This window comes from Lepidochelys kempii, unplaced genomic scaffold, assembly GCF_965140265.1.
Source record: "Lepidochelys kempii isolate rLepKem1 unplaced genomic scaffold, rLepKem1.hap2 scaffold_78, whole genome shotgun sequence".
NCBI classification, from domain to species: Eukaryota; Metazoa; Chordata; order Testudines; family Cheloniidae; genus Lepidochelys; species Lepidochelys kempii.
The window spans coordinates 78,162-97,074 of NW_027333645.1; the positions used below are offsets into that span (position 1 = coordinate 78,162).

An 18,913-nucleotide genomic window follows, 5' to 3' on the forward strand; every position below is an offset into this window, starting at 1 on the left:
ACAAAGAAGGGAGGTAAAAAGGGAAAAGGGAGTAAAGCTCCAACACACTTTACCAAAATTACCACCCGCCAATATACTCCCATGGAGTTAAAAACAATCCAGGGAGATTTTGCTAAAAAGCCTGAGGAAGGTATAATAGAGTGGCTGGTCCGCCTCTGGGACACTGGGGGTGGATATATACGCCTGGCAGCCCAAGAAACTGAGCGCCTTAACTTAGGTGCAGGAATATTCCTGGAACACTCAGAGGGGAACACCCCTAAAACACTTTGGTCTCTGGCTTGTCAATGGGCAAGAGGAATTTACCCAGCAGACCGAGATGAACCCACAGTAATGCACTGGACCAACATAGATGAGGTAAAAACAGCTCTATTAACTGTGGCTGTCATTAGCATGCTTGGCCAAAACCCTCAAGAGTTAGCCTATGAAAGCCCATGGGAGGGTCAGGTAGATGTAGATGATCTCAGACCCCTGCTTAAGGGAGTTCCGAGTAACCACAGGGCTATGGCACTGTCCCTTAGATCAGAAGCTGCAGCACATAACAGAACCTTTCGGGCACTGCTAAACCTTCTGGTGTCATACTTTAGAGAATTCGGAGACATCAGAGCACTGACAGGCAAAGCTAAGATGCGTTCCCTTCAGGGAAACAAGGGGGCACCATCTAAAGGACATAAAAACAAGCGAGAGCCAACCCAGGAGGAAAAGGAGCTTAGAGCCAAGTTGTGGAGACAATGTCTGGCTTTAGGTTATCCCAGAGATGTGATAAATGGACTGCCCACAGAGCGGCTAAAATTATTCACCACCTTTAAAAGAGCTGACTGGGAGACAACTCATGCTACTCCCAGTGCACCTCTGCAGCTCTCTCCTCTTTCCCCACCTGCAGACACCCGGTATACTCCATTGCTGCGGCAACTGCAAGAGTTACCAGAGCAGGGAAACTAGCTTGCGGGGGTCAATCTCCTCTCCTAATAAACCAGCTTAAATCCAAAGAGGAGAAAACAACAGCAAAAGACCCCCGGATACATGTAACTGTAAATGACAAACACATTATTCCTTTCTTAATGGACACAGGGGCTCAAAGGTCCATGATTAAGCGAGAAAGTTTTCAGGGCTCGCCACCTACTGGCGGAAAGCAGGTACTCGTTACAGGGGTAAATGGCAGTACCATAACTTACCCATTAGTTAAGATAAAACTGGATATCCCCTTGCAACCCCACCATCAGCCCCGAAGATATGAGGTGATTTTGGGCAATGCCAACATACTGGGCATGGACGTTTTAAGAGGAAAGAAGGGAAGGATTAATGGGGAAAGATGGGCTTTTGGAGTCAGTTCTGTTCCTCATGCCACCCACCTGGAAGAGGAAAGCCCTCCCCACTATTCTGTAAACTTACTTAGCAGCACGCCTGCTCTCCCGCCCTCAACAGTAACAAACATAAAGCAGTATAATGCCCCAGCTGAGGCCATAAGCCCTGTTACTGACCTGATCAAAGATTTGGAACAGCGAGGAATTTTAATTCGTACCCACTCTCGTTTAATTCTCCTGTGTGGCACATCAAGAAACCAAATGGCAAATGGAGACTCACTATAGACTATAGGAAGCTAAACAGTAACACTGGACCATTAACTGCAGCAGTCCCTAGCATAACAGATATTGTAAACACCATACAAACCTGGGATAAACCCTGGCTAGCAGTATTAGGTGTAAAGGACATGTTCTTCATGGTCCCTTTGCAACCAGCTGACCAGGAAAGATTTCCTTTTACTTGGAAAGGTGTACAATACACTTTTACCCGAATGCCACAAGGGTTTAAACACTCACCCACTATTTGCCATGGGGCACTGGCAAAGGTCCTAGATGACCTTATACTGCCACCCAATGTACAAACTGTGCAATACATTGATGACATCTTAATAGGTGGGAAAACCTCAGAAGAGGTACAGAAGGCTATGAATCAAATCAAAGGAGCACTAGAAGCCCTTAATTTAGAGTTACCAGCTGAGAAATGCCAAGGTCCCTCCCAAGAGATAAAATTCTTAGGTACTGTATGGATGGGAGGTGGGAGGTCTGTGCCTAATGACACTGTGCAAGAGCTAAATCAGGCACCCTCCCCTGAAAGTAAAGATCAATTGAGACAGATTTTGGGAACCCTGGGGTTTTGGAGAAAACATGTACCTGGCTTTGCCATTATAGCCAGACCATTGTACAATTTGTTAAAGAAAAGTGCTGCCTGGGAATGGGCTCCTGCCCATGAGGAAGCCCTCAGGCAACTGATAGGGGAGATACACACCTATCAGGCTCTGGGTCCCATACATCCTGAAGCCCCACTCCATTTGTACCTAACTGTGGGAGCCACTGGAATGTCTTATGCTCTCTGGCAAGAAAGTGACACTGCTCCCAGACGACCAATTCAGTTTGGTTCCAAGTCATGGCAAGGGTCACAGGCTAACTACATGCCTTATGAGAAGGTCCTTCTGGCAGCTTACACAGCCTTGAGAGAAACTGAGGAATTAACTCAGGATAAGGACATCACAATTCACACTCCTCTTCCAATCATTAAACCTATATTGGAAGGGAAAGAGTTACCACCTGGTGTAGCACAAAAGATGACTATCCAAAGATGGGCACTTTACATACACCACAGGGTAGGGAGTGCAGACACTGCACAAAACCCCACTATGATTCAGGAATCCCTATGGAAAGTAGGAATGCCTGATGAATACCGCCTACCTCCACAGCAGTCTCCCATTAAGGATGCTGCCCCATTTGATCCTTCTAAGCCTGAGGGAGTATGGTTCACTGATGGCAGTGCCAGGCTGGTCAAAGGCAAATGGAAGGGAAAAGCTGCAGCAGTGCCTGCAGACCCCTCTGCAGCACCCCTAACTGCTGAAATTGATGGGTCAGCACAACTTGCAGAATTGGCTGCAATTAATCTGGCCTGTGAAGCAGGAGCCACCGCTGTATATACGGACTCCTATGCGGTATGGGCAGGTGCCACTCAGTGGATCACTAACTGGAAAAATAACCACTGGGAAATAGGAGGTAAACCAGTCTGGGGACTGGAATACTGGAAGTGGTTATATCAGCATGGCCTGCAAGAACCCCTGTCTATGGGACATGTCTCAGCTCATCAGAGGAATAATACCCCAGCTGCACAGTTAAACGATTTAGCCGATGCAGCTGCCCAGCTCTTTACCACACAAGTAGAATGGGAACGCTTATATTCATGGTTACATGATAATTTAGGACACACGGGAAGTGATGAGTTAGTGCGGCAAGCACATATCAGGGGGTGGCCTATCACCCACAGACAGGCTAGAGACCTGGTGCAAGCCTGCACTATTTGTGCTGAGACTAGAAAACATATAGCAGAAGGACAAAGGTTTGCCAGGCTAAGAGATGGAAAAACACTATGGGCAACCTGGCAGGTCGACTATGTCGGACCAGTGCCCACTACAAGGCAGAGGTGGAAATACATCTTGACTGGGGTAGAAATTGTTTCAGGGATTGGTTTTGCATATCCAACCCGATTGGCAACAGGGTTGTCCACAGTTATGGGACTAAACCGCTTAACAGCAATTGTCCCAATGCCTCAAGAAATCCAATCAGATAATGGTTCGCATTTTAAGAATAAACTTGTAAGGGAATGGACCCTTAACCATGGAGTCCAATGGACCTTCCACCTTCCATATCGACCTCAATCTAATGGCATGGTCGAGCGCTGGAATGGGTTGCTAAAGAATCACTTGAAGCCTACTGATGGCACATGGGGAGATAGACTGGACGAAGTGGTGCAGAGATTAAACAACAGACAGACTCCTACAGGAAGTCCAATCAGCAGGGGATTCTTCCCTACAGGGAAAGCTATCTCCCCTGCCAGAACACCACTGCACAGTTCCAAGTATGCCCCCAGAGACACTGTTGTGATTAAACACCCAGCCCTGGGAACCTTTACCTGCGTTTTGCACGCCTATATAGAGAAAGGTGTATGGAGTGCCTTAAATGCTGATAAAAGGCTAATAACCATTACAGAGGCTTGGATCGCATCCAAGACCGGCTGACCATGTGATTTATTGCAGGAATGGTCCCATGGTTCCGAGCAACCTGCCAGCTAACCTGTCAGCAAAATGGACCATGCAGCAGACCTGTTTGATCACTAGAGACTATTATGGACTGTTGATATATTTGCCATTACTTATAATAGCAGGTGTAATTTTTGCTTTTAGTGTTAAAATAAGTTTTTTAGCTAGAACACGACCCACCAGAGATATGTTCCTGCAAGCCCTCATGATCCTTCTGTTGGCTCCAGTCACCTTGGCAATACCAGAACATCCTCTTCGGGGAGCAATCCAAACCATCGCCTCAGCTGCTGGTGCTACAAATTGCTGGATGTGCACCTTGCTAGATTCAACCAATGCACTGGGAATTGAATTTGTACCAGTGCATGCAGTGGCTGAGAATGGACAAACCTCATGGATGCAATGGTTAGCTCAACACTTGGGATTCTCCCTCTCCCCGTTTTTACATTCGGTTGTGAATACTGTTTTAACCATTTTAATTATTGTAAATTTTTTTTGTGTAACTTTATGTATTATGAAGCGTTTGATTCAAACTGCTCTTTCCTCCACGCAAATCAGATACCTAGAGCTAAAAAGGGATCCTACCCAATTCCGCGAACCCTCATCCTCTAATTTGGTTGTTGGGTATTTCTAGATTTCCCCAAGGAGGGCAAGAGGTGCTGGCATCACCGCCACCTTGCAATCTGGGATGTAGTGTGGTGCATCAGGGGGTGGAATGTAGCCAGACAGTCAGCCCCCCCCCCTCAGACCAGCATTGCTGGAAACACAGGAGGAAGCAGGAACAGGGCACTTAACATATATTCCAGCACAGCCTTTGAAGCTGTGAAAGCACAGGTGTGCTGCTACAATGTGCCTCTGGGAACAGATACAAGGATTAAGCTCACAGCAGGCAGAGGCCCTGTGACAGACATGGCTCTTAGCCCCTACTAAATAGCGTGATGCACACACCCCAACATCCTAGGTGGGAAAATATTTACCCTGATAAAAGAAGTGTCCAGTAGTCGAAACTTATTGTTTCTCTCCTTTGCAAGTGTAAACTACTCTTGCGAAAGCTGGCGTCACCCCGACAGACCAGCCTCAATTTGGCATAAGAAAGGAGAAAGAGAATAAAGGAGTACAGAGGTATAAGTAGGGGACCTACAGCACCATGATTTTTGAGTGCTTTTCACTATCTATCTGCTGGTCAGATAAGTGACAGCCTCCCAAGGCTTCTGCAGCTAAGAGGGTCCCTACGCCTTGTCCCTTATTCGTCTTTCCGCGGAATTGAGTGACCGATCCTGGCTTGGCACCGCTGGAATCGAGAGATGCAAGGAGGGTAAGAAGCACCCACACCTGATCTCCTATCTTTAGTGTACACATATTTTGAAATAGAGCTCTATACTTTGTTTTCTTTCTTTGGGATTGTGGCTTCAGTTTTGTAACTTGTTTGTGTGTGTAACATCTCTACATTTAAATAAGTAGGCACTAGCAATTTTGTAACCACATGATTAGAATCTAGCTTAATAAATTTTGGTAACCATTTGTGCATAAGCCTGACTTGTTTTCTCTGGTTTACTGTAAAGCAGCCGACACAATTAAAGAACCTCAGCCGTTTTGGCTCTAAAGCCTGGCCATTAGGTGAGAGTACTAAGAGCCTAGCGTTGAGTTGTGCCGCCTCCACGGGGCAAACTCTTGGGGCACCTGTCAGTCAATCCTGGCTGCCCGCTGCGAAGGAGCTCTGAGCTCTAGCAGTTAAAGTCACGGGTGTGGAGAGGCTCTTAGTGCTGCCATTGGGGCACCTGTCAGTCAGTATTGACTGCCCGCTGCGAAGGAGCTCTGAGCTCTAGCAGTTAAAGTCACGGGTGGTTAGGACCTTGGGGCATCCGTCAGCCTAGCCCGGGCTGCCCGCCGCGAAGGGACAGTGCGTCCTAGCGGTTAAAGTCACGGATGGTATAAACGGGCATAGCTGGCACCTCACCAAACATCCTTGGCCGTCGGCTAACACAGCCCCAATGAGCCACTTGGTGTGAGAGCTCGGACCTGCCCCTGTCCCAGAGGGAGGGGGTCATCTGCGAGGGGACTGCACCACTGACCTATCAGCTCTTAACACCCAAACTTTCAGTCACTCTATCATCAGTGCCTGTGCGTGTAATTTAAACAGCAAAACCAGCATCACTGGGCTAGACCAAAGGTCCACCTATCTCTGTATCTTGTCTTCTGACAGCAGCCAGTACCAGGTGCCCCAAAAGCCACTCAACAAGGCACCACTGGGAGTTGAACCCAGGATCTCCTGTTTACAAGACAGGTGCTTTAGCCAGCTAAGCCATGGTGCCCGTCTCTGGCTAACGTATGGTGTCTGCCCACACCTGACTCCCTGCCAACGCCCCCCACGCCCGGACAAGCGTTGCTTGTGTTGGATTCTGTAAAGCAGAGAAGCAGGTGAAGTTTTGCTCCCAAGGTGTGTGTGTGATTCTTTGGACAAGTCTGCGCTACAAAATTAAGTCAGTGTAACGACATTACTTTGCAGGGTAAAAAATTTAACGCCCCTGAGCAATGCCATTATGCCAACCTAATCCCAGTGTAGATAGCACTGGATTAACAGGGGGACTTCTTCCCACCCACTCTGCCTCCTTGGCTGAGGCCTGCTGGTCCACCTTTCGCTCGCTCCTCTCCTCCCCCAAGGCCTCATTGCCGGCTGCTCGTGCCTCTCCGCCCCCTACCCCACGGTCTGCCTGCCACCCACACTTCTCTGCCCCCTCTCCTGAGACAGACTCTGCCCGCCACCCACACTTCTCTGAGCCCTCCCATGAGACCTGCCCAGCCTGCCACACACTCCTCTCTGTCCCCTCCCCTCACCTGCCCTGAGAACCGCTCACACCTCTCTGCCCCTCCCACGAGGCACCTGCCCGGAGGAAGTTGTGGCTCTTCAGTTTCAGGGCCTGAGCATCCTTGGCCCCAGTGGGAGCCAGGCTACGTCTCTATACGACAGAGTTATGCTGCTTTAGTTAAAGCGTTTTAATTAAGCCGCTGTTGCATGTCCACACTAGGCTGCTTGTGTCACCGGAGCGCATCCAGGCTAGCAGCTCTTGGATCGCCACAGAGAGCAGTGCATTGTGGGACGCTACCCCACTGTGCAACTGGCCGCAGGGTGCTTTGGGAAGGGTTTGCAATGCCTCGTGGGCAGCCACACGAGGCAGGTTTCTCTATCCCATTGTTCCATGGGCATCCGACTCGATTGCCAGCTGCTTTTCAGCTGCCGTGGGCATGGTGGGCAGAGAGTGTGTGTGTGTTGGGGACAGACAGTGTGTGTGTTCGGGGAGCGTGTGTGTTGTGGAAGAGTGAGTGTGTTGGCACGCTGTCCCTAAGTTCAGACAGCTGCTGGAAGCAACCAGTCCTGAGTCAGGGGGAGCGGGACACCCCAGTCCTGAGTCAGGGGGAGAGGGGACACCCCAGTCCTGAGTCAGGGAGAGCGGGACAGCCCCGACATCAGCCCCCACTTCCCGCACTGGCTCAGCACAGCCCAGCAGTCTCTGTCACATACACACACTCACACACACTGCTGCCTGCGTGGCTGTGTGTCAGGGTGCAGGACGAGGGGGGTTTAGAGGGCCATGGGCCCAGCACTTTTTAGCAGCCCTAAGAACGGACGACGGAGGGGGGAACAAGGTGGAGGCTTGGGGGAAGAGGCGTTCTGTGGGTGTGGCCTTGGAGGGAGGGAGGGGTGGCATCAGGGAGAAGGGGCGGTGTGAGATTGGGGCCTCAGGGAGAAGGGGCGGAGTGAGTGAGGGCTGGGGCGAAAGGGGTGTCATGGGGGCGTCACAGTTCGGACGCCGGTGGCCCCCCCACTGTAAGGAAGATTCCACCACCCCTGCTCTGGGTCCTAGGTGTGGTGAATTTGTCAGGTCTGAGACAGGAGTTGCTTGTGAATGACAGTGACCCCTTTGCCAATTGGCACCAATAAGCTTTTGTCACACATTGCGACGGGGCAAGGCAAGACGGCTATAGTAAAGTCGTGAGGAACAGGTATTTTAGCCCCAGGCTAAACAAATCCTTGGTACCATAGTAACCAAACGGCAGTTGTTTCAGGTTAATCAAGACACCTGGGGCCAATTAAGATCCTTCTAGAAAGCAGTGGAGATAGCTAGGTTGATTGGAACACGTGAAGCCCATCAAGGCCTGGCTGGAACTAGTGAAAAGCCTCCCAGTTCGTCAGTGAGGCGCATGTGTCAGGATCTGTAGGAGGAAGCCGTGCTGTTGGAGGAACCAAGCAGTGCAAATCCACATCAGGTGCAAGGAAGGAGGCCCTGAGGTAACAGCGAAGGAGATACTGAGTGGGGGCTGCTGTGGGGAAGCGGCCCAGGGAATTGTACACGTCCTATTTCCCAAAAGTCAGCTACCATAGCTGCTACTATTAGGGTCCCTGGGCTGGAGCCCAGAGTAGAGGGTGGGCCTGGGCTCCCCACTCCCCTCCCCTCTCCTTCTTGATTAATCATGGATACTGGGAAACAGAGATTGTGCGAGGGAGGGTTGCTTCTCCTCACCTCCCTTGCTGGCTTATGATGGCTCAGTAAGCTGTGGCCCTTGCCTCTAGAGAGAGAGAAGGGCTGTGTGGAGGGTCACAGTGAGCCTCTGAGGCTAGCAAAATCCACCAGGAAACGTGGGACCCATAGAGACAAGGACAGAGCTTTGTCACAACATGCACTGAGCTATACCCTCACACCCTGATATAATAGAAAGGCCAGCACAAAAAACAGAGAAAGGAACAATAAGATACTAAAATAACAATGGTTGGAACTCTCCATTTCTCTCAGTCTTTGGGTGGATGGGTACTAAGAGCTGTAGCTAGAGTTGAGGAACCAGGCGATCGGACAGCTGGCCCAGCCCTCCATACTAGTACCTCCCTCACATATAGGGAAATGGGTCAAAATTGGAATTCATGTCATGACTCACTTCCCATAGGGGATCAGTCTGTCTCAGGCTCTGTCTATACTTCAAACACTGGAAGTGTAAGAACTTGAAAAACTTCTACAAATTGTCTCTGAATAATTTTGCTTTCACTAGAAATAGACTTTGAAACTAAGCAAAATAAGTTCTATTTGAAACACAAAAATTTAAAATCTATACTGGGCCAATATTCACTTATACACTCTCACACACATTCTTCCACCCCAACCATTAGAGTGAGGTTTTCTACCAGAACTCCTTACACTACAGGGGGTAAATTAAAGCAAATTAACTTTTCAAGATCAGCTGTCACTAAACAAGACACTTTGTTTTACAAAGTGATTCAGATTATCACACAATTAGTCTCCTACTCTTTAACCAATAAATTCATTTTCATTGGAAACAATAACATATTCAAAGAGCTCAAATTCTTGTCATATGAGTTCATTTTCTTTTAATCCCCGTTGCCAACAACTGAACCTTGGCTCTAGTTCTGGTTTGTCCCAACGTAGGTCCCAACCAAATCTCTGAGTTCACATATCGCTGGTTCTTCTGCCATGTGTGTTGGTGGAAGGGGTCTCCTATGTGGGAATGTTTGCATCACGAGGAAAAAAAAATCTCTCTTTTCACACTTTTTAATCTTTCAAAGTAGGAGGAGGTAGAGGAGATGTAAATGCATAAAACACAAGAGAAAACTGTCCTAAACTAAAGGCATTTATCGGTATAACTATATTGCTCAGGGGTGTGAAAAATCCAGAGTTGAGCAATGTAGTTACACAGCCCTAACGCCCTGTGTAGATAGCGCTACGTCAGCAGGACATATAGCTTGAGGGGGCTGGACTAATGAAGTCCGACGGGAGAGATCTCTCCCATTGGCTTAGAGCATCTGTAATAGCATGCTACACCAGTGCAGCTACATGGGGGCAGCTGTGCCAACATTAGCTTTATTGTGAAGCCGGAGCATCAGACACAAAACCAGAGAATCAGGACTCAACATGCGAGTATCTGCAAGTCTGAAACTGGAACCGGACACATTCGTTGCCTCATTGGTTGCCATCATTTCCACAGCCTGAAAGTCCTTGTTTCTGTGAAAATAGAATGAATTATATTGAAATTATAATTCATTAAAGAAATGCTACTTGAAGGGTTTGTTGAAATATAGTTGTCAAGAAGAGAAACATTAAGGAGTGTGAGACAATGGGTCCTCAAACTAATTAACTTAGAGCTCCTACTGAGCTGGGAGATTGGTAAACATTAGTATGCAAGTAAGATATGTATGTATATTTGTCAGTTTCTGCTTCCTTTTGTCTCTTATGTTAAATTGGCTTATCTGTATAAATGTTAGCTTGAGCCTTTGCAGGGGGCTCACATATCTGTGTGCATTGGCAAAGTGCTTTGCTAATAAACAGAATGGTCTGACAAATTATGTGAGTCCTGAATCTGACTTTGACATTACCCAATGAGGCACCCAGTTTGGAATCCATGAGGAGGGAATGTCCTATGAAGCACTCTCTCTCTTTGGATCCAAATGGTGAAGGATGATTGTTCTCAATCTAACCCTGGCATGCTTTGGATCTGTAATCAGTGAGTTGTACAAACAAACAATTTTCCTTGGGTCTTTGGTCACCATAGCTTCTTTTACTGGGATGGAAACCAAGAACGGAGCGTGTACTCATTCAACCCCAGTTCTTTCCAAATCCTTGGCCTTGCTTAGGGTAAATGTACACTTCCCTGAAGTAGAATCCTTTACAAAAGCACTCAAAATCTCAGCAGTGTTAGTGAGGAATGGCTTCCTGAAACATGCCCGGCTTTTCTTTAATTTGGTGGCACAATTCCAGGCAAGGGACTGGATACAGGCCTGTTAGTTATCAGAGCTGGAGTTTCTATTCAAAACTAGCTATTTTTCTGCAGCTATTAGATTTCCAACACTGATTTCATTTCATACACTTTTTTTAGCACCTACAAAGGATAAATTCAATAAAAAACCCACTTCTATTTCCTCAACATCTGCATCATGAAGGGGACCATTCCCCATGCCATAGAATTAGTTAGGTTATTTAAAATTTTTTAGTAACCTAGCATCCCCCATAATGGGGGACAAAACAGCCCCTTGCCAGAAGTGGCTTTACCAATTGATGGAACCTGGGATTTAAACTCCAAATGATCACACGGTGCTTGGGATCCATCTGAATTCCCCTTCCAGGTTTTTGACACTTTCATCTCCAGGCATAGTGACTCTGATATAGGATTAAAGAAGTCAAAGCATCGTCTCCAAGCACAGACAGCTGAGACCGCTCCATCACGTGACACTTTGAGAAGTGGAGGGATAGAATGTGACGAAGATCCCTCCTGTCTGAGCCATGCAGAGTTAACAGGTCTGGAGTGATGGGGAGGAGGGAATCTCTGAGTCACCCCATCTCCTTCCAGTGTCACAGAGGCTGAAATGACACTTCTTGTCCTGCCCCTGTTCCTCTTCCTTTAAATATAATTGGGAAAGTTCCCAATATAACTGCTCTTCAGCACAACCCAGAGCAACGTGAGAACAACTGGCAATGATATAATCTGAATCATTGGTGATTCCGAACAATAATTTTGCAGTAGGAGGAATGGTATAGATGTGATGCTCCCTGGTTCCTGATAGGAAGGGCACACTCAAATTATTCATGAGACAATGGAGTAGATAGGAAGGACAAATGGGTCCACCTCAAAACAGGGTGAACTGCAAAAGGCAAAAATGGGCCACTCATTTGGACACGCTGAGGGATAACGGTGCTGCAAACAGTTCAAACAACTTTAAAAGTTACTATGTGGGAATCAGGAAAAGTATTAAAGAAAAAAAAGTACGGATAGCCCTAGAGGTTTTTATGGTGTTGATCTCCTGTGCAGATTCTTTGATGGCTAACATGGGCTGAGTGCCAAGAGAAGGTTTTCCCACACTCACGGCATTCATAGGGCCTCTCCCCTGTGTGGTTCTCTGATGGGTAACAAGGTTTGAGCTGCGATTGAAGGTTCTCACACTCACGGCATTCATAGGGCCTCTCTCCTGCGCGGATTCTCTGATGCTTTATAAGGGCTGACTGGTCATATACGTTTTTCCCACACTCAGTGCATGCATTTTTTGTCTTTCCCCTGAGGATTTCCTGCTATGTTGTGCTTTCCTTGAGGTCCTTCTGAGTTCCCCGATAGGAAATTAATTTACCCACTTTATCCCTTGGCCGATTTCCCTGCTCGCTCTCTGGTCTGTGCTGAATCTCACAGGATTTTCCCTGCTCATGACTCCTGGACACGTTCCTTTCCGATCTTTGTGATAATGCTCTGTGTTTATCCACTTGCCCAGCATCTTCCTGCTGAGAATTCTGCTCCTCTTTCTCACATGCCATCGCATCACCTGCTGCGGTAGAGACAGAAACCTCAAACAGGGATGGAAAGGGGAAGGCCAACGAAAAAAAGTGCTGGAGAGAGGTCAAATAAAAACAGGAACTGAACTCCTCCAAACACTTCCCCTAAATGGGAGAGAGGAGGGGACCAATTCAGCCTTCACATCCCATCAAATTCATGGGGGGAAGGGAGGAAGCTACTGCCTGATGTCTGCTCGGATCTACAGGAAGCCATGAGCTATAGTTACCCTGAGGTTATGACCCCTGCTCGGGACAATAATGAACTGAGTGACCTCCCAAGGGCTTCGTAGGGCAGCCCAGATGTTTCCTTCAGGCACTTACAGATTCTGAGTTGGTTTCATGTTTCCTCACCTTTGCAGGGAGCTCTCAGGGTCTGTCTTTCCTCTGAACCCTGGAGCTCTGAGACCCATGGCTCTTCCCCTTCTTCCAGCTGGGAAAACACATCAGGTTTGGAAATGGGAAACCCTGCTCAGATGAAAGAAAACAAAGGAGTTCAGGTGATTGCATAAGACTTTGTCATAAAAAAACAAAACATGCTATTAATTTCACTTCAGTGCTTAGTGTGACCTGGTGTGCCTTGGGGAGTCCTGACTGAAAACGCAACTGAGGGGAACTGAGGGGCAACTGAGGGGAAACAGCTGTTCAACCAGTCAAGATTGCACTGTGGTTAATGTCACAGACACTCAATTTCAAAGCATCTCCTAAAACACAGAGAAAGTAAATCCATGTCCCAGAAGTTGAAGACTCCAGACAGAGGACAAGTCTCCCTGGAACTGCTTCTTGCAGAGAGAGAGAGGTCCAGACACAATGAGAGAGTCCTGGGGAAGCTGGGAACACTAAGAATGGGCTGGTGGGGTTCAGTGGAGAAAGGGAACAGGAAGGGCAGGGATATCACTGAATGCAGGATCTCAGCAGTCCTAGATGTCAGGATAGCACCTAGTGCAGCCCATTGGAAAACATAATCCCAACTATACATATAAAATGATGGGGTCTACATTAGCTGTTTCCACTCAAGAGAGGGATCTTGGAGTCATTGTCGATAGTTCTCTGAAAACATCCACTCAGGGTGCAGAGGCAGTCAAAAAGCGAACAGGGTGTTGGGAATCATTAAGAAAGGGACAGATAATAAGACAGTACATAACTTGCCTCTGTATAAATCCATGGTACGCCCACATCTTGAATATTGTGTGCAGATGTGGTCGGCCCATCTCAAAAAAGATACATTGCAATTGGAAAAGGTTCAGAAAAGGGCAAAAAAACCCGGACTAGGAGTATGAAACAGCTTCTGTATGAGGAGAGATATGTAAGACTGGGACTTTTCAGCTTGGAAAAGAGACAAGAGGGCATATGAGAGAGGTCTATAAAAGCATGTCTGCTGTGGAGAAAGTAAAGAAGGAAGTGTCATTTACTCCTTCTCAGAACACAAGGACTAGGAATCACCCAATCAAATTAATAGGCAGAGGTTTATAAGAAACAAAAGGAAGTATTTCTTCACACAACGCACAGTCAACCTGGGGAACTCCTTGCCAGAGGACGTTGTGAAGGCCAAGATTATAATAGGGTTACAAAAAAAAAAACAAAAAACATCATGAGAAATCTACCGAGGACAGGTCCGTGAATGGTTATTAGCCAGGATGGGCAGGGATGGTGTCCCTAACTTCTGTTTGTCATAAGCTGTGAATGGGTGACAGGAGATGAATCACTTCATGATTCCCTGTTCTCTTCATTCCCTCTGGGACACCCGGCGCTGGTCACTGTCGGAAGACAGGACACTGGGCTAGATGGACCTTTGGTCTGTCCCAGTGTGGCCGTTCTTAAATACCAGGGAACCTAGTGAGTCCAGTGCAATGGGAGGGAGTAGGAAAATCCCTGGGTGTGGAGAATATTGGGAAATTAGAAACTATCATTCAGAAGCAACAGACTCTAAATAGTCTAGAAAAGCAGAATGTGAAAAATAAGAATCGGGGTCATGTGACTTCAGGAATGAGGGACTCAAAAAACCAAGTCTGCAGAGAAGAGAGATTGTGGCTATTGCACATGCGGATGAGGGGAGCAACTCTCCAGGTCTCAAGGATTTTCACCAGCAACCGAGGCCATTGTCCCATGCACGGGGCAATCCGGAGCAGTGAGGAGTTGTGTCATCTGTAATCCTGGCTGAGTTTCAATGGTCTGCTGCTGGAGCTCCCTTGTCTGGATTCCTCCAGCCAGCATTCAAGGTCTGTGTGATCAGTAACCCTGGACCAGCCGCTCTGACCCCAGCAGCCTGCTTCTTACACCCCAAGCACTTTCTGGTCTGGGTGGAGAAGGCTCAGGGTTTGAGAGAAGGCCAGGGGTAGGAAGCTTCTGTTCGTTATGCTGGACCTAACCCCCCGTTTTACTTGTGCAAACAGGAGATATTTGACACTGTGCGATTCTGCTCCTGTGCTCTCTTCCCACAGCGTTCTGCAGCAGGGGAGGGTCTCTGGTCGTGTGTGTGTCACTGGCATGCTGGGGTGATGCTGGAACAGGACAGAGCAGAGGTGGCATTGTGGGGGTGGTGTGAACCTCATCTCTTCAGTTCCCCTTCCAAGAACCGAGGGGACAGGAACCCTTACCCAGCGAGGTCACATTCTCATAGGTCTCCTGCATGACGTCTCTGTAGAGGGCTCTCTGAGCGGGGTCCAGCAGAGCCCCCTCTTCCCTGGTGAAATACACAGCCACCTCCTCGAAGGTCACCGGCCCCTGAAAGAGCCAGAGCCCCACACTCCGGACCTGCTGCCAAACTCACAGCTCCACTATTCGTGGGGGAGAGGAGCCAATCAAACGAAACTCTGGGTGGACCGCAGTCAACAGAGTCCCACCCCCACCCCGCTCAGAGCACCCAGGAAACACTAGGGTGAGGGGGCGAAGAGAGAGCCCCTCCTTTCTCCCAGCAGATCCATCACACACCTACTAGCCACAGACTGATACTGGAGATGCTGCCACAAGCAGGGTCTAGGGAGAGATCTCTTGTAGGAAGCCCAACACCCTCCTCCTTGTGAGGAGCTGGATATGAGGCAGGAGAATCTCCCCTAAGCCTGACTGGTGGCTTCCCCCTTCAATTTCAAGGCACCTGCTGGTTAGTTGGGTCAGGCTCCAGCACGAGGAGTCTGGTCCTTTTTCCCAGCCCCATCTACGTGGGTTATTTTCTGTTCACCAAACTGGAGCATTTCCACCTCCGAACCTCATGGGTCTGTTCCAAGAACGTAGACCACTTATTAAACAACTCCAGGCAGGTCTGCCACCCCCTGGCCTCCTCCCTTTCTCCACCCTGTGCATTTCCTGCCCCGCTCTGACCTCCAAACCAGACCGTGTTAACCTTCCCCTCTCCCGTGTATTTGCTGTCCCTCTCCCTCCTGCAGGAACATATCAGAACCGCCCACAATAATCCCTACCTGAGCTGGCTCCTCTGCAGCCATGTCGCTCCCCTGTCCCATGGGAGGATGGGATGAACCAGAACGAAACGTGAGCGTCGTTCTGCAGCCTGGCAGGCCGAGAAGGGCCGTTGTGGAGGTTTGGGAACGGGCATTAGTTCATTTCACATCACGCTTCCCACAGGCTCTTTCCCTGCAGAGTGAGATCTGAGATTCTGCCGTACTGAGAAAATGCTAAAAGAAAAGGAGTACTTGTGGGACCTTAGAGACTAACCAATTTATTTGAGCATGAGCTTTCGTGAGCTACAGCTCACTTCATCGGATGCATACCGTGGAAACTGCAGCAGATTTTATATACACACAGAGAATATGAAACAATACCTCCTCCCACCCCACTGTCCTGCTGGTAATAGCTTATCTAAAGTGATCATCAAGTTGGGCCATTTCCAACACAAATCCAGGTTTTCTCACCCTCCGCCCCCCACACAAATTCACTCTCCTGCTGGTGATAGCCCATCCAAAGTGACAACTCTCTATTTAATCTCTGGATTACAGCAGAGACCTGGCCCCTCCTGCCAGGCTAAGCCCACAGACACACTTTTAACCTCCTTTCTCTCTCCCGCATCCCAAAACAAAGTCTCTGAACGCAATCCTAGAAAAAAGCAGAACCAAAGGAGTCCCTTTCGAGGATTCCCTCTGACACTGACCCCACGGCAGCCACACCCCACCAGGAGGGACATGGAGTCAGGAACTGGGTTTTCCTCTGTCTCATCCTCGTCTTGTCCACAGGAAAGTGATTCTCCCCACAGTGGAGTAATACATCTGTCTGGGCAGATGAGAGAGCTGGAAATCTCTTTCAAAACTCTTTTATCCCACAGACCCTGTCAGTCTCTCTATCTCCTTTTCCCTGTGCCCTCTCCATGCCTGTCTGCTCGGAAACTCTCATTCCTGGGTTGTTTGCTCCCCCATGGCTGGATTTGCTCCTGCAAATGGCAGGAGAAATGGGGTGGGGGACTGTTTGTATAGAGTCATTTTATAGTCCTTCACTGCCTGCCTGGGATTTCCCCATTGCCTGCCTAGGACCCCCACTTGCCCTCCACCAGGATCTGCCAGCCCATTTGCCTGGGACCCCCTCCTCCTCCCAGCAGGACCCCCTGACGCTTTACAGGAGGACACCTCACTCTGTGCCAGGGACCGCTCCACCACAGCTCTGTGCACTGGGCATGGCAATGGTCCCAGGAGCCAGCTGGGCAATCCCAGACAGAGCCCCTGGTACAGCACCAGGCAGCGTCTAACACCCTGCCCCACCTGCCCAAGAGACCCCCACCCCCACTGGTCTGCAGCCAACAGGCCCCCAGCGATACCCACCTCCAGGACCCATAGCCTTAGGGCTGGGCACATCAGAACTACCCCCCGAAACCCCAAACCCTCCAGAACCCACCAACCTGACTAGGGTCCCCCCTGCCCAGCCACCCAGAGGCCTCCCCCTACCACAATGCCCCTTCAGCTCCCGCTGCAATCTCCCCACACAGACATGCCCCCCCCCCAGCAACAGTGTTCCCTCACAGTGTCTGACAAGTGGACAGAAAGTTATCACCGCCCCCTGCTGGCCAGTCACACAGGCAGGGTGAGCCCGGGGGGACGCCTCTTTAACAGGAGAAGGGAAGCCATGGAGGGCCAAAATAACTAAGAAATTTCCACACTCTGTGACTAGCAAATAATGGCCACCGTGGATCCACCCCAGAGTTGGCTACAGCTTTGCACTGCGGGAAGCCCCCCCTCATGGATACCCTTTGTCATGGGGTTTGGGATACTTCTGGACCCACGCTGCACTCAGAGGGACCTCCTCATCCCGTGCCAGCTGGAGAAAAGAAAAGGGTCCAGCCAACTCGACCTATTCGACATTGGTCAGGCCTCTATTCGACATTGGTGAGGCCTCATCTGGAGTACTGTGTCCAGTTTTGGGCCCCACACTACAAGAAGGATGTGGATAAATTGGAGAGAGTCCAGCGAAGGGCAACAAAAATGATTAGGGGTCTGGAACACATGAGTTATGAGGAGAGGCTGAGGGAGCTGGGATTGTTTAGCCTGCAGAAGAGAAGAATGAGGTGGGATTTGATAGCTGCTTTCAACTACCTGAAAGGGGGTTCCAAAGAGGATGGCTCTAGACTGTTCTCAATGGTAGCAGATGACAGAACGAGGAGTAATGGTCTCAAGTTGCAGTGAGGGAGGTTTAGATTGGATATTCGGAAAAACTTTTTCACTAAGAGGGTGGTGAAACACTGGAATGCGTTACCTAGGGAGGTGGTAGAATCTCCTTCCTTAGAGGTTTTTAAGGTCAGGCTTGACAAAGCCCTGGCTGGGATGATTTAACTGGGAATTGGTCCTGCTTCGAGCAGGGGGTTAGACTAGATGACCTTCTGGGGTCCCTTCCAACCCTGATATTCTATGATTCTATGAACTGTCTTGTTACCAACTGGGAACCACCCATCCCCCAAACAGGGGGAGGCCCCTGGCTTTGATGGGTATTGAATATATGGCTAGTCTCTTTTATCAGCAAACATTTTTAACAGAGAGAAAGGAGGGAACAAATGACTCTCAAAGGAGAAGGAAAGATGATCATTGTTGCAGGGGGGTTAATTTCCCAACCAGGATGGAGAAGGACTCAGGGCCACAGGTTCCCCCCAAAGAAGGACAAGTTCCTAGGATTTAGAGACATGGGGAACAGCCCCAAACGCGAGAGGATTTTTAATTGACATTTGATCATGACATCGTAAGAGGGAAACCTGAGATTTGAGATCAGTGTTCAGAAATGAAAGATAAAGGTTGGAAATCTGAGGGATTTTGGATCCATTTATGCAAATTATAGAGAGGAAAGTGGAAAATGAGAGGGATTTTATAGCAGTTGTTGATAGGAGGTTGTCACGGAGTCCCTGGGCGATGCTCTGGAACTGCTCCCTACGAAGCCAGGCAGGACTCTGGGGAAGTCTCCTTTCTGTGAGCAGCCTGTCTTCAGGACACACAGCTCACTCGGCTTCCACCTTCCTAGGTCTGACCTCGGAGCATTCAGCATCCTCTGCCCCTCCGCCCGCTTCTCACAGCGAGTCCGCTCAGGCAGGGCTCCT

The 18,913-nt window shown here is 48.9% G+C and overlaps 1 non-coding gene across 1 annotated transcript; it reads right to left on the reverse strand.

The window, feature by feature from the left end:
• Positions 1–6,313: 6,313 nt before the first annotated feature.
• On the reverse strand, positions 6,314–6,387 carry TRNAT-UGU (transfer RNA threonine (anticodon UGU)). The gene has a single exon. It is a non-coding gene; the product is annotated as a tRNA-Thr (tRNA).
• Positions 6,388–18,913: the final 12,526 nt, after the last annotated feature.